Genomic DNA, 13,034 nt, shown 5'->3' with positions numbered 1-13,034 from the left:
ATAGTGCTTTGGAACCTGAGTGCTGGGTGTTCTACCCAGTCAGGTATAAAACATGTCCTTTTGACATGAAGAGTAACTTTCTGATGGGAGTAAATCTCAAAATGGCTCCTCCCTTGGGCAGACATGTGAATGATGTAATATTTCTTATGACATATATACACATCTTCCCTGGCTGCATCACCTTAAGATTTTGCTTTGTAGTCAACTTTATACCCACCATCATTTGTGCTTTAATTCTCCTATATCAAAGATCAGATGAGATATTGGTGGGAGGGGCGGGAACATGAACTTGTGTATATGTACCTATATTATGTATGATTAAGGAGAATATGTTTTACAATTAAGCAGATTATCAGTGTTGTTATGTGCTTTGTATGCCCATCAATAAGTATGAAATATTACTTTATGCTTATGTTATCTTTGTATAGTGAATACACACACACACACACACACACACACACACACACACACCCTTATCACCACTACTTAGGTTTCGTCAAATGCATTTTTAAAATTCCAGATTTGAGGACCTTTGAGAACAGTTATACTTTAAGATTTTTGTGCACATCTTATTTTCATGTTTACTAGGGAGGACAGGCTGTCAGATGTTTGGGAGCATAAGAGCACTTAATCTGTTACCACTGCTTTGCATCATACCATGTTCTAGACTTCTTAGGAGCAATCTTTATTTTTGGAGCTCACAGATCACATTTGAACAAGTCAAAAATATTTTCCAGCTTGTGTTAGTGAACTTACTTATGTTTTGCCCAAATGGAGCAAAAACACTATTTTTCCAGAGTTGCTATTAGTGTCATTCTAGTACTAGATTGTTGTTTTATGTGTTCATCCCAAGAAATTCACATACTTGTTGGTTTTGTACATGCATATGAAGGTGTGGACATACCAAAAAACATTTCTATTGGTGAGATTAAATCAAGAAGAAGCTCTCACTGAAATCTTTTGTTTTAATTTTGCTTCCCACATGCAAATACTTGGTGTTTTTATTGTAGATAATCCGTCTGCCTTGAGGCTTTTAGTAAACCATAAGCTTTATTTCACCTTTAAAAGCTCCTTGGGGGTGAAAAATATGCACATTTGACTCGATGCTTGCACTCTCAGTGATGATGCGTTTAGTTGCCTGGAATTGCCTGGTTATTTATGAGTTGTTTTTTGTTTATGTAGCACCTGTGGATTCCAAGACTGATAGTTTTTTTCCTCAGAAGCATGTGTCATACATTTGTAATAACTGATTGAGCACAGGTGTCTCCTGATTATCTATTTGGTTAACAGGAGTGACCAAAAATTAGTAAACAAGTCCTAATATAGTTACTTTTTAATTTCCATTGTCATATCCATAGGCACTGTTTAAAGTAGAGCTTAATGGTTAGCCACCATCTCATTTTGATTTAGTAGAACCTAAAACCACTAAAGACTCTTCCCAGTACCAAACATCATGGAATAGTCTGTTGAATGAATAAATGAATATCCGATTGAACATACACATGTACGTATGAATAAGTTTAATGTGAATGGTCGTCACAAATGCCAGGACTGTGAATAAACCATTCCACTTTAATTTTACTTCTATTTAAAACTCTGCGTGCAGATATGATTCTTGAGTATTCAGAAACTGTCTGACGCATCATGCCTCAGGAAGGAATAGAGATAAGGGACCTAAAAAGGACCAAGCCTTACAGCCCATTAATCAAACCCATAATTCTCACTAAGGCAGGTAAAACAATGAATAGCACTAAGAAAAAAAAAATACTCTATATCACGAGCATATTTAAAAGCTAAAATCAGAGTCTGCCGTCCCAGGGCACACCAGTGACACCTCTAAAAGGCAGAGAAGTTTGAAGACCCTCATTAAGAAGATGTCGCCTGCATGCTCAGATAAAACAGGAAAGAAAAATGTATCTAAAGTTCCAAGGAAATGCAACTCATATTCGTCCTCCCACTCTGTTCCCTGAGTGATTCTCTGAGTTATAATATGAGCAAAATGGAGCTTGAAATAGACAAAATGGGACTAGAGCTTTTTTCAAAATGTAATATCTTAATGGAATTGCTACTCCCGGCCTTCTGTGCAAAGATTATTTGTTTTTTTCCACATACTTAAGAAGGAAAATTTTAAGGTTCCAGTTAATGTACTTAGTTTCAATAAGTACCATGGCTGTATTTCTAGATGCCTCATAATTAGGGTGTTTAGGGGATATATTTATTTGCTTGTGCCTTATCCAGTTAGATTAGGTACCATTAGCACTTGCATGGTTTAATGGAAATGATAGCTAAAATGTGAATGAATGCCTCCTCTGTGGATGAAACTAAGCCTAGAAGCCAACAGCTATAGCAGTTAAATGTGCGCCAATTCTCATAAAAAGAGCGGCCACAGGCAATGAAGTCTGGGCTGAATGCACAGGACCAGAAAAAGCTTCCATGAGTTTCCTTGCTTGCAATCTGTATGCTTGCCTAAGCCTTCACTAACACTGCCCTTCACTCATTAATATATGCATGCACTCATGCACACCCTATAGCCAAAATCAGAGAAAAATTTTTCTTTTCGTTCCTTTAGCAAAAATATCAGCTTTTTAATTTTATTTTAACTACAGTTTTGAAAAATTATGCACTTTTGGAATTCTCTAAATCATCATATTTTAGATTTCAGAGAAGACTGAATCTTAGAATAATTTGTACTTTAAACATGAAGGTGACAGCAAAATGGCTCATGGACCCAGTTAACCATGTTGACTTCTAGTTTGTAAGGCTCTTAAAACTGTAATTCATTAAAAGCCAAAAGCAAAACCAAACCAAACAAACAAAAACAAGAATCTCTATCATCCAATTTAGGGATGCAACACCTTCCTGAATTACCTGGATTACTGGGCTATTCTCATGAGTGGACTTTGAGAGGAAGCAGAAGCTCCTTGTTTTTTAAAGCCTGTACCTCCTTGTCTCTGATGATAATGCAGGGACCTCCAAGCAGTGTAGAGTCACTGATTCTTTTTCATTTATTCAATGGGGACCAGGCTCTGTGTTGGTTTATAAAGACTACAGTACAAATGAAGATATTTGTATCTCTTCAAGGAGTTCATGATAAAGCATATAAAACTATAAAATGATATACTTAAACATTTACTAGAGGCCCAGTGTACAAAATTCGTGCACATTGAGGGGACAGGAGGAAGTCCCTCAGCCTGGCTTGCACTCTCTTTAATCTGGGACTGCTGGCTCCTAACCTCTCGCCTGCCTGCCTGATTGCCCCTAACCACCTTTGCCTGCCAGCCTGATCACCCCTACCTGCTCCCCTATCTGCCTGATCACCCCTAACCATCTCTGCCTTGCCCCACACTCAGGACCCAGGCTTCCCTCCTTCTGGCCAGCTGCAGGCACCCAGGACCAAGCCAGCTTTGCCTGACTAGCTGCAGCCACAGGAGACCATGGGCAGGCAGCTTCACCTGGGCCAGAGCAGCAGGTGCCTAGGACAGCAGCATGGGTGGCTTATCCTTCTCCTGGGCCACAGCTTGGCTGGTCCCCATTTCTCTCTCATGAACTCATTTGTGCCTAGCTGTTCCCCATCCCTCTCTCCCCAGTGTTGAGTATCTGAGCAGTTCTGGCACGAGGACGCGAGGGGTATGAGGGCATGATGACCATTTTCATATTAGCTCTTTATTATATAGGATTATAATATATACCTTTCTATATAATAATGTAATGGAAAATAAGTTGTGGAAAAAGTGGAACCAAATAATTTACCTGAAGTTGCTAAGAAGACTTAACTGAGGAGGTGGTTGTTGAGTCATTTAATCAGTGGAAAGACATACTGTGTGAATGGCAGGAAGATTAACAGGTTTAGCACATAGGCAGATGAGACTTTAGACTTCTACCACCAAATAAGGTAACCAGTACTATTAGCAAGTAGGCAGTTGTCAGTTGGAATATGGGCCTAGCTGCCTACTTTAGAAGTACTATGGGCCACAGAGGGGCTGCCGTCTGTGCCAGGATCCAGGGGTGCCTTGCACACTACAACCAGCTTCCTTGGATGTGCAGGCATTGTGTCCAGGATGAGGAGGCGGGCTGAAGGCTGTGGCATTTCTAGGCTTCATGATGGTTGGTGCTACAGCCCCCAACCCCACTATAATAGGCAGTCAGGGAGTCCCAGGAAGTCTCCCCAGTTGGCCAATATGGCGCAGTGAGAGGTTCTTACATCAGTGTGCCAAAAGCTAGCAAGATAATGGGATAGAAAAAAGCCCTCCCTTCCATATCCTTATACCAGTAAGAACCTGGGGCTTGAGCAGGAAGGGGGGGTGGTACTTGAGATTGCAGTCCACAGCACATGAATAAACCCTTTTTCTTTTTCACCAGCACCTGTCTCATGAGTTTGTCTTCTGTTGTGATAGGCAGTGAGACCTGTATTAAATCTCCAAAGTACCACATGCAGCTATTTAAATGTAAATTTATTAAAAGGAAAAAAAAACCCACAAAAATTTAGTTATTCCGTAGATGATCACATTTCACGTATTCAATAGCCACACATGGTTATTTTGTTAGTGTAGCTATAGAATATATCCTTGATAGCAGAAAGTTCCAATGGACAGTGCTGATGTGGAAGTCGGTAAGAAATCAGTTGGAGTTATAGACTGGGCACACTGAACACAAAGACCAAGTGGAAGCTGTGTGAGTTGATAGCTTCACCCAGAGAGTAACAAGTGAAGAAAGAAAAGGAAGTTTTCTGGTTTACATCAGCTTGTAAGAGGTGGATAGGGAAGGAAGTGGTACAAAAGAGCCTGAAAAGAAATGGTGAAAAAAAGAATGAAAACCAGGGAAAAAGGAATCCTAAAAGTTCAGCAAGGAGAGTGTTTGCAGAAGTCCACAGGTGGTAAAGATGCCTGATATAACAGAAAATCTCATGAAAGCTGAAAATTGACCTTGAGACCTAAAACATAGAAAGTCATCTATCAGTGCTATTAATGAAGGTGGTTAAATTGAAGGGTGTGTGTGTGTGTGTGTGTGTGTGTGAGTTTGTGTGTGGACTAGATGTGGATAAAAGAAATATGTAGTCGACTAAATGGTGGCTCCAAAGATATGTCCACTTGGCAGCCCATAGAAGCTCAGAGACGCAAAAAACAAACAAACAAATAAACAAACAACAACAAAGAAAACCAAACACCCCCCAAAACCCAAAACAGTTCTCTGCTAGAATGTTCAGAAGGAGCATGACCCTGTTGACACCTTGATTCTGATTTCTCTCCTCCAAAACTGTGAGACATCAAGTTCTGTGTTTTTGTTTTGTGTGTTTTTAAATATATTTTATTGATTTTTTACAGAGAGGAAGAGAGAGGGATAGAGAGTCAGAAACATCCATAAGAGAGAATCATCGATCAGCTGCCTCCTGCACACCCCCCACTGGGGTTGTGCCTTTAACCAATGTACATGCCCCTGACCGGAATCGAACCTGGGACCCTTCAGTCCACAGGCCGAGGCTCTATCCACTGAGCCAAACCGGTTTCGGAAAGTTCTGTGTTTTTTCTTTCTTTCTTTTTTCTTTTGTTCCCCCGGCAAATTTGTGTTAATTTGTCACAGTTGCCAGAGGAAACTAATACCAAGGGCACTTAGGAGCAAACGGAAATAAAGAATGGAGATAGAAAGTTTTGACAAATGATTACAAACTCAAATGTTCTCAAGGGAAAGGCAGGTAAAGTAAATGATTGAATAAAAGTGGAAGTGCTAAAAAACGGGTGAATTTGAGATGATATGTCCAGTCCACCAAATCAACATGCGGATTATATTTCCATTTGTACCTCCTACTCTTCACACTTATGGAAACTGCTGTCTAAATTTATTGCAGTCTTTCCTACTTAATTTTAATTTTCTCTTATATATGTAGACTAGATTTTTATGTTCAGCCATTTTAGCTAACTTCTTATGTCATGTTAAAATTTCTCTTATTCTTTTGACCTTGTAGCATATGTTTCTTGTTAGTTCCTCAACCTGGTAAAATTCTTCTATTTGTCTGCTCTTGGGAGAAATTTTATGGTAACTATGACAATTTTTCCACTACATGTAAAGTTGTCTGACAACACCTACGCTCTCTGTGCAGATCAGCTTTGCTTTTATTTGTCTCTAGTTCCTCTCTTCTAACTGCCTCACAGTAGCTGTCCAAAAATTTTACTTTTGAGAACATAAGCCATCTCTTTCCTTTATCTTTAATAAGAACATCGCAATTATTTGATATGCCTTTTCTCAACTATTCTTCCTTCCATTTCATGATTTCTTCATGCCTTTACTACAATCTATTTTATTTTTATCTTTCATAAAATAAAAATTCTCTCTATTTAAAGACATTTTTCACTTTTTGAAATGAGACTATACTTTTTCCATCTTTCTGAATATATGTGTTTTTTCTTCATCCTCTGTTTTCCTGAATTTCTAGTTACAGTTCTTTTGCCTTTGCATGCTTTTTCCTGGTTGATCTCACCCAGTTTACTGTAATATTCTCACCCTAATTCTCAACCTCTCCTCTGAGCTTTCTGACTGCTGGCCACTTCTAACCACATCATTTACAAAAGCTTAATCACTGAGCTTTGAAATACACTTATCATCTTTCTCTCCAAACCCCACTTCTTCCCTTGCTTTCCCTACTTTTGTTAATATAGGAGAAATCCTCCAGGACTGTAGATTGGAAATTCAGCTTTAAATCTGCCTTTTCCCTGATTCACCTCCCTTCTTGTAGAATGATTATAGTGTTTTCAACAAGTTCCTATAGGACATCTTTAGTTCTTGAGATAAACACTGGAATGGTGTGGGAATTACACAGGTTTGGAAACAGGAGACTTGAACTTAAATCCTGCCTTTACCACTTAGTGGTCCTGTGACCTCTGGCAAGTTGCTGAACTCTCTGTCAAGTCATTCAACTCTCTGCCTCAGTTTCCTAACTCTAAAAAGATGATAGCAATACTTTTTTCCAAAAGATAGTTGTGGGAATTACAGAGGCTTGTATGCACAAAAGATTTTTTTACAAATTCTAAAGTGACACACTTTGGTTTAATCTTTGAGGTATCAGGTATGTCATTCCCCAATAGTTCTCACTCTCCGAGAAAAGGGAACTGCAAGAACAAGTAGGGTTGAACCAGTTGGGAACACTTCCTTTGCAGAAAGCAAACTGTTTCGAATGGATTAAGTTCTACACTGAGTAGATAAGCTATTAGTTTAAATCTACATAAAATTGTTATTCTTGCAGGTTTCCTCCCCCTTCCCCCCACCCCAGGCAACTGTTGAAAACTGCATATGGTCCAAGGTAATAGTTGTGATACTTCCCTTTCAGATTGCTCCAGGAGAGTTCAGACGTTGGAAGAGCACATAAGTCCCCTTGACATTGCACTCACAAGTCATTTGCTAATGATATTGGAACGGAGGCAAAGGTTATGCAACCTCTGTTGCTATGTCTTCCTCACCAGCATTCCTGCCTATCACTATTTACCTCTGTCTCCCATAGGGTGAGTGCGAGGAGCAAAGCAGCTGGCCCATACACTTTAGTGACTTAGGTTACCAAAATACAATACATACAAAAGGTAAAACTACTTTTATTGTTACCATTATTAGGTAAATCATCAACACCATGATCCTTAACATTTGGCTGAGATTTGGAAGTCTTTGACTTGAAAAATCAAAACGATCATTATGTGTAATTTATGTTAATTCTTTAATTTGCTCTTTCTTGGTTCTAAGTGCTTAATATGTAGTGCTTAGCACTATTGTATTGTCTTATAGCTGAAAAAAGATAATTGACTCTTTTAAAAAAGGTCACTCTTTCTGTTTGCCAATAAACTTAGAATTCAAGGCCATCAACAGAAAAAAAAATCACTCTTTTGTAGCCTAATGAATATCAACAAAATAAAATCAAATAATAACATATTTCTTAACTAAAATGTATTTGATGTGATTATTGGCCTTATTAGCTTAATGGAGTAGAGCTCTCTACCTCAAAATGCTACTCTGCTTATACTAAAACACTTGCATGTAAAATACAAAGTCATGTGTTGTTGTATATGTAAATGTGTCTGTATATGTACCTTCAAAGAATACATTTTTTTTAAGTATAAAACATTTTATGTTTACAACACATTACAAGTAACCTTGGGGGTACATGTGCCATAGTATATAGTCTCTTCAGATTATACATCTTCCTGATTCAACACTCAGTTAGGTGCCAAATGTACACTCCAATTCTTATTTTCTTATGTAGTGTTTAATTGTACAGATTACATAAAAAATCACTTAATATAAAGAAAACAAATACCCTTTTTTATTGACACACTAAATACTTTTGCCAGCAAATGCTTTTGGGGGTGCTCTTTATTTATGGTTTTTTTTACAATGCCGGAGAGCTTTTGTCGTTTTTAGTGTTTTATATTTATAGTTGCAGAATGATCATTTTCTGGTTGGTTTCACATTGAGCTCTTTCAGAACTAGTTGGAGTAGTAATAGTTTCATACTGTTTATACTTTCTCTCCCTCAGTCCTATTCTAAATCTTTTTCACCCAATCAATGACACTGCAGTATATTATACTATACATTCTTAGGCTATTAACTTTAGGCACTGCTAATGATTATATATATATATATATATATATATATATATATATATACACAAGACATAAAATATGTAAATGTTTCTTATTAAAACAAGGAAATTCAAAACATAATCAATCCAAACAGCCCAAAGAAAAAGCTGAAGAGTTTTTTTTTCTTCAAGAGAGATACCAAGAGAAACAGGTCTGTAAAATTCCAGTGTTGGAAAACAAAGTAAATTATAAAAACTCCTAAAGGGAAGGATTTATTTTTTTTAAAACAGCTTGTTTGGGATTCCAGTCTTACACTTAAAATGTAACAAAAATAAACACATTTAAAAAATCAATCATAGGAACATAACAGTTGTGTGTGTGTGTGTGTGTGTGTGTGTGTGTGTGTGTGTGTGTGTGTGTTTACTAGAAGAAAATGAGTCTTTGTGAGAAGGCAGGAAGGATTCTCCATCTCACCTTGAGCCCCACATCATTGCACTCAGATACTTGTAAAAAAGCCTTAAAGAGGAGCTCATCTGGAGTTATAGCAGCTCACAGCCATTGGGAGTTTAATCTGGAGAAGGAATGAGTAAAGTATGAGAATTCTTGGGGACAAAATTTAACACAAAAAAGATTTTCGGAAGCAGGGTGATCCAGAAAAGGACACTTCAAACATAAGAAATAGAACAGTTTGGAGCAACAGCAAACAGCATTTGCATCTTCATAATGAGGGTTGTCTTTGGAAGACACTGGACTCTGAGCTTATTTTACAATTGTATTCCCTTACATTCAACTTTTTGAACAAATAGGACAATTCAGAAGACATTTTGCATGAAGGCTTAAACACTGAATGTGGCCATTTGCAGGCTAAGGAATGGGATAAAGATGGATATAATGGAGAGGAGAGTAGAACAAAGAGAAATTGGATCAGATGAGAAGACACATGTGAGGAGAATAAGAGGAGAGAAATAACTGGGGAGTAAGAGAAAAGAAAATTAGAGTAGCAAGGAAGGCCAGAGTGAACTAAAGTGTCATCATGCCTAGAACTACAAATCTAGGGGTATAGTATGTAGAAAAATGAAAACAGAATTTTGTTTTTCTTAATGTACAAGGGGAGGGGGTGTTGAAGAAATGTTAGCAAAATATTTATTGAGGTTGCCCTAGTAGCATACAGACATCCACATCTGGCTGGGTCCTTCCCTGCCCAGATTTACTTCCTGTGGGGCCATGGAAGGAGAAGGCACTGCAGCAGCCCAGTTATCTGTCTTTACAGATGTTCTTCTGCTTCCAGAAATGGTGTCCTAGAAGACCAAGGTCAGCAAACAGGAAGTGAGGTCAATGTCAGGTTTCCCATGCCAGGAACAGCAACTATAGTTACTTTGGAAGGTTATTGCTAGTCAAACCCCAATACAGATCATTGAACTGGTCAAAAAGGCCAGTCCCAGAGTCACCTTATCAACTCTCTTGAAATTTTGACACCATTAATCCCTTCTGGTGGTAAAAAGCTGGAAATAAACATCTTTTAAAAAGCATAACCTTTTTTCTCTTTTTAGTAAAAGGCGAAAGATTTATGCGGTCTGAAGAGAAACCAGAGCATTTTTTCTCTCTTTTTAAACAAATTTATTGTAATGTACTATGCAATAGTCAGAATTCTTTTTTAATTCTCCCAAGTTAAGGATCTGGTTTGCCGGTAGAGATATTTTTCTCAAAATAAAACTAGGCACTTTCTTAAAAGCTACATTTTCACAGTTAGTTCTACGTTGTATGTCTTAGCCTTTTGGACATTCAGTTGAGATCTAATCAGTAGATCTGTTGTATCTAGGAAACAGAGAAGGAAAACAATCAGCTCTGTTCTCCCCTCTGGGCTGGAGGAGTGAGCTGTAATAAGAAGCATAAGAATACACTGAGAACCACAAGCCCCAACACAAAGGTTTAGCACTGCCTGGCTGACCTAACTCACAGGTGCATGGTTGCCAGGTAACCTTGGGGCCTCAGGGTCCTTTAAGAAGCACTGCAATTTGACTTGGAGAGGTGTGGGCAGTGCTTAGGGCAATTGTGGGGCGCAGGGCAAAGGGAGTCACTCTCAGGGCAGCTGGCAGGGTGATTGCTCCTCACCTATGTGGCAAGTGGAAACACGCCTGCTTTGGCTGTGAGCAGCCCATCTTCCTTCTCAGCTGTGGGTGCTGTGAAAGGGCTCTGATTAGAGGTGATCATGCAGAAGGAGGAAACGAAGGCCATGCTGTGCATTCTATAAAGCACACCGTTTTCCTTTGTATATTTAAAACACAACTCCTGCCCTTTATAAAGTTATATTCTAAAAATTCCTCTCAATCTTGGGCAAATTTATAGAGCACTGTTTCACATGTGTGAAGGGCAAAGTGATTTTGGAGAGAGACACTGATTGGTTGAAAACACCTGGATTCCAGTTACAAATTTGCAAGTTTCTTTATCTCCAAAGTTAGCCTGGAGTCACCCCGTCATTTGATATTCACATGAAATTTGCTCAAATCCCTATGTGTTGTGGGAATCCCAGAAGTCCCCTCAATCTCTTTAGGAATTCTTAAGGATTTGGTTTTCTTTACCTTCTATGACCCCTACTTCCCCCTTCTATAGATTTAATTCAGATCATGAGTCACAAGGCCCCTTGCATATGGTCTGCATATAGAGTCTGCCATTTCCTAAACCATTTATCTGGCAAATTCATAAATCAGGAACACCTTGTTTCCAAATACTGCCAGATGTATAGGGACATGCTTTGACGTAAGCTGATGTTGATTTATCTTTTAGTGGATAATAGTAGTTACTGCTCAATTTGTGTTTCAGTCCACTTCAGCAAGAAAGCCTTACACGGATGCAGAGGTGCAGCCTGACCATGTACAGCAAAACAGGTGGTGGTCTTGGCCTGGAATTCATTTACAAAGACAGGTCCAATGTTTAAGAGCAAACCTCTTTGAAAGTCTGCATTAGTGGGTGAGCTAGGTTCATAGAAAGGTAGATATTGAGAATTAGCTGGCCTCTCCTGATTCATGTCTTGTCTTTACAACTCTGTCTTTCCCAAGCATAGTCTTACTTTCCCCCCTTGAGATATCCATCTGCTAATGAATCTATTCAGGGTGAAGAAAAGATGAGTTATCTAATAAGGCTACAGGAAAGCCAAGAGCTCCAGGGTGAAGGAGAGGCAGCCTGGCTGCTTTGTCGCCACCTGGAATCGGGCAAATAGGGAGATCAGGCAGGCCAACCTTCCTAACCCAAAGGCTATCATTCTGCTGTATATGTTTGAGTCATTGTGAGAAGAGAAAGATTTATAGACATTATTTCAACACTTACTCAACAAATATTTATTGAACACCTACCCTAGTCTGAACTCTGCAGTGTATTCAGAGATCAGGGCTGCAAACAAGTCATTCTCCCTCACTATTCTCAAACACTGCTCTTTTTAACTGCCTCTAGACAACATCCTAAGTATCAATCCATGTATTGATTGAATGCTTACATGTATAAAGGCTCTTACGGGGCTGACATTGTCAATATTTGCAAGATCTAAGATTAGAAACTTGGAGGAAGCTTATTCTCTGTCGGTATGTACTTTCATGCACCTTATAGTGCAGCCTAGGTTAAGTTTATGTTTATTAAAAAAGTAAAAACAACTAATACACATATAGCACTTAAGATTGAAGAAAAGACATTAAGCACTTCTAAGAAGCCAATTCAATCCACTGCCATGGATATCATAGGTTTCATCATTAAAAGTGTATGTGAAAGAAAGTCTTTTTAAGAAAACATAAATATTTGCATTGTGATGTTAATAGTTCAGTAGATGACATTTGTCCTATTTGGTCATAAACAGTTTTGAGGAAAAACATAGGAATAAAGATACCTAGTTCATGAAAGAGATGGTGTATATGACAGGAGAAAATGGGTTCTTGGTATAGCCATCCCACATGATGTTCTATATCAAATGTGTGAATAAGGAATATACAACCTTTGTAAAGGGTTTGGCACCCATCCAGAGGTACATAAAATGCCAAAGATGAAGACTTGGGAGAACAGCTTCTCTTTCTAAACATGTCAGCTCTCTTTACGAGCACTCTATCCCATTGATGTGATAACCATGGTTGTAAGTGCAGCTCACCAAGTTTGGTGGACTCCCAGAAAGAATTTTGCCATGTGGGTTCTAGAAGAATGTTACTCAACATTTTAAAACCAAAAACTCCTACCACACTCTCATTCGATCTTCTAGAGGAGCCAGACCAGAGAAATATACATTGACCAACTGTAGTACTGTGTGATCTAATTGTGCATGACTCCCTATGCCAAACTTCTGTAAATTCTAGTGTTTTTTTCTTAACTTGAGGAGCTACACTTAAGCCTTTCCTGGACAGTCCCAGTTTACTCTTGTCTTCTTAGTGTGAATATTACTAGTGCATGCCCTTTTACTCTTATGAGTGTCCTAGTTTAAATGATAGAGTATATGATCAC

This window comes from Pipistrellus hanaki (genome assembly GCF_964339955.1).
Source record: "Pipistrellus hanaki genome assembly, chromosome: 2".
Taxonomy (NCBI): Eukaryota; Metazoa; Chordata; class Mammalia; order Chiroptera; family Vespertilionidae; genus Pipistrellus; species Pipistrellus hanaki.
This window is presented reverse-complemented; position numbering follows the sequence as displayed.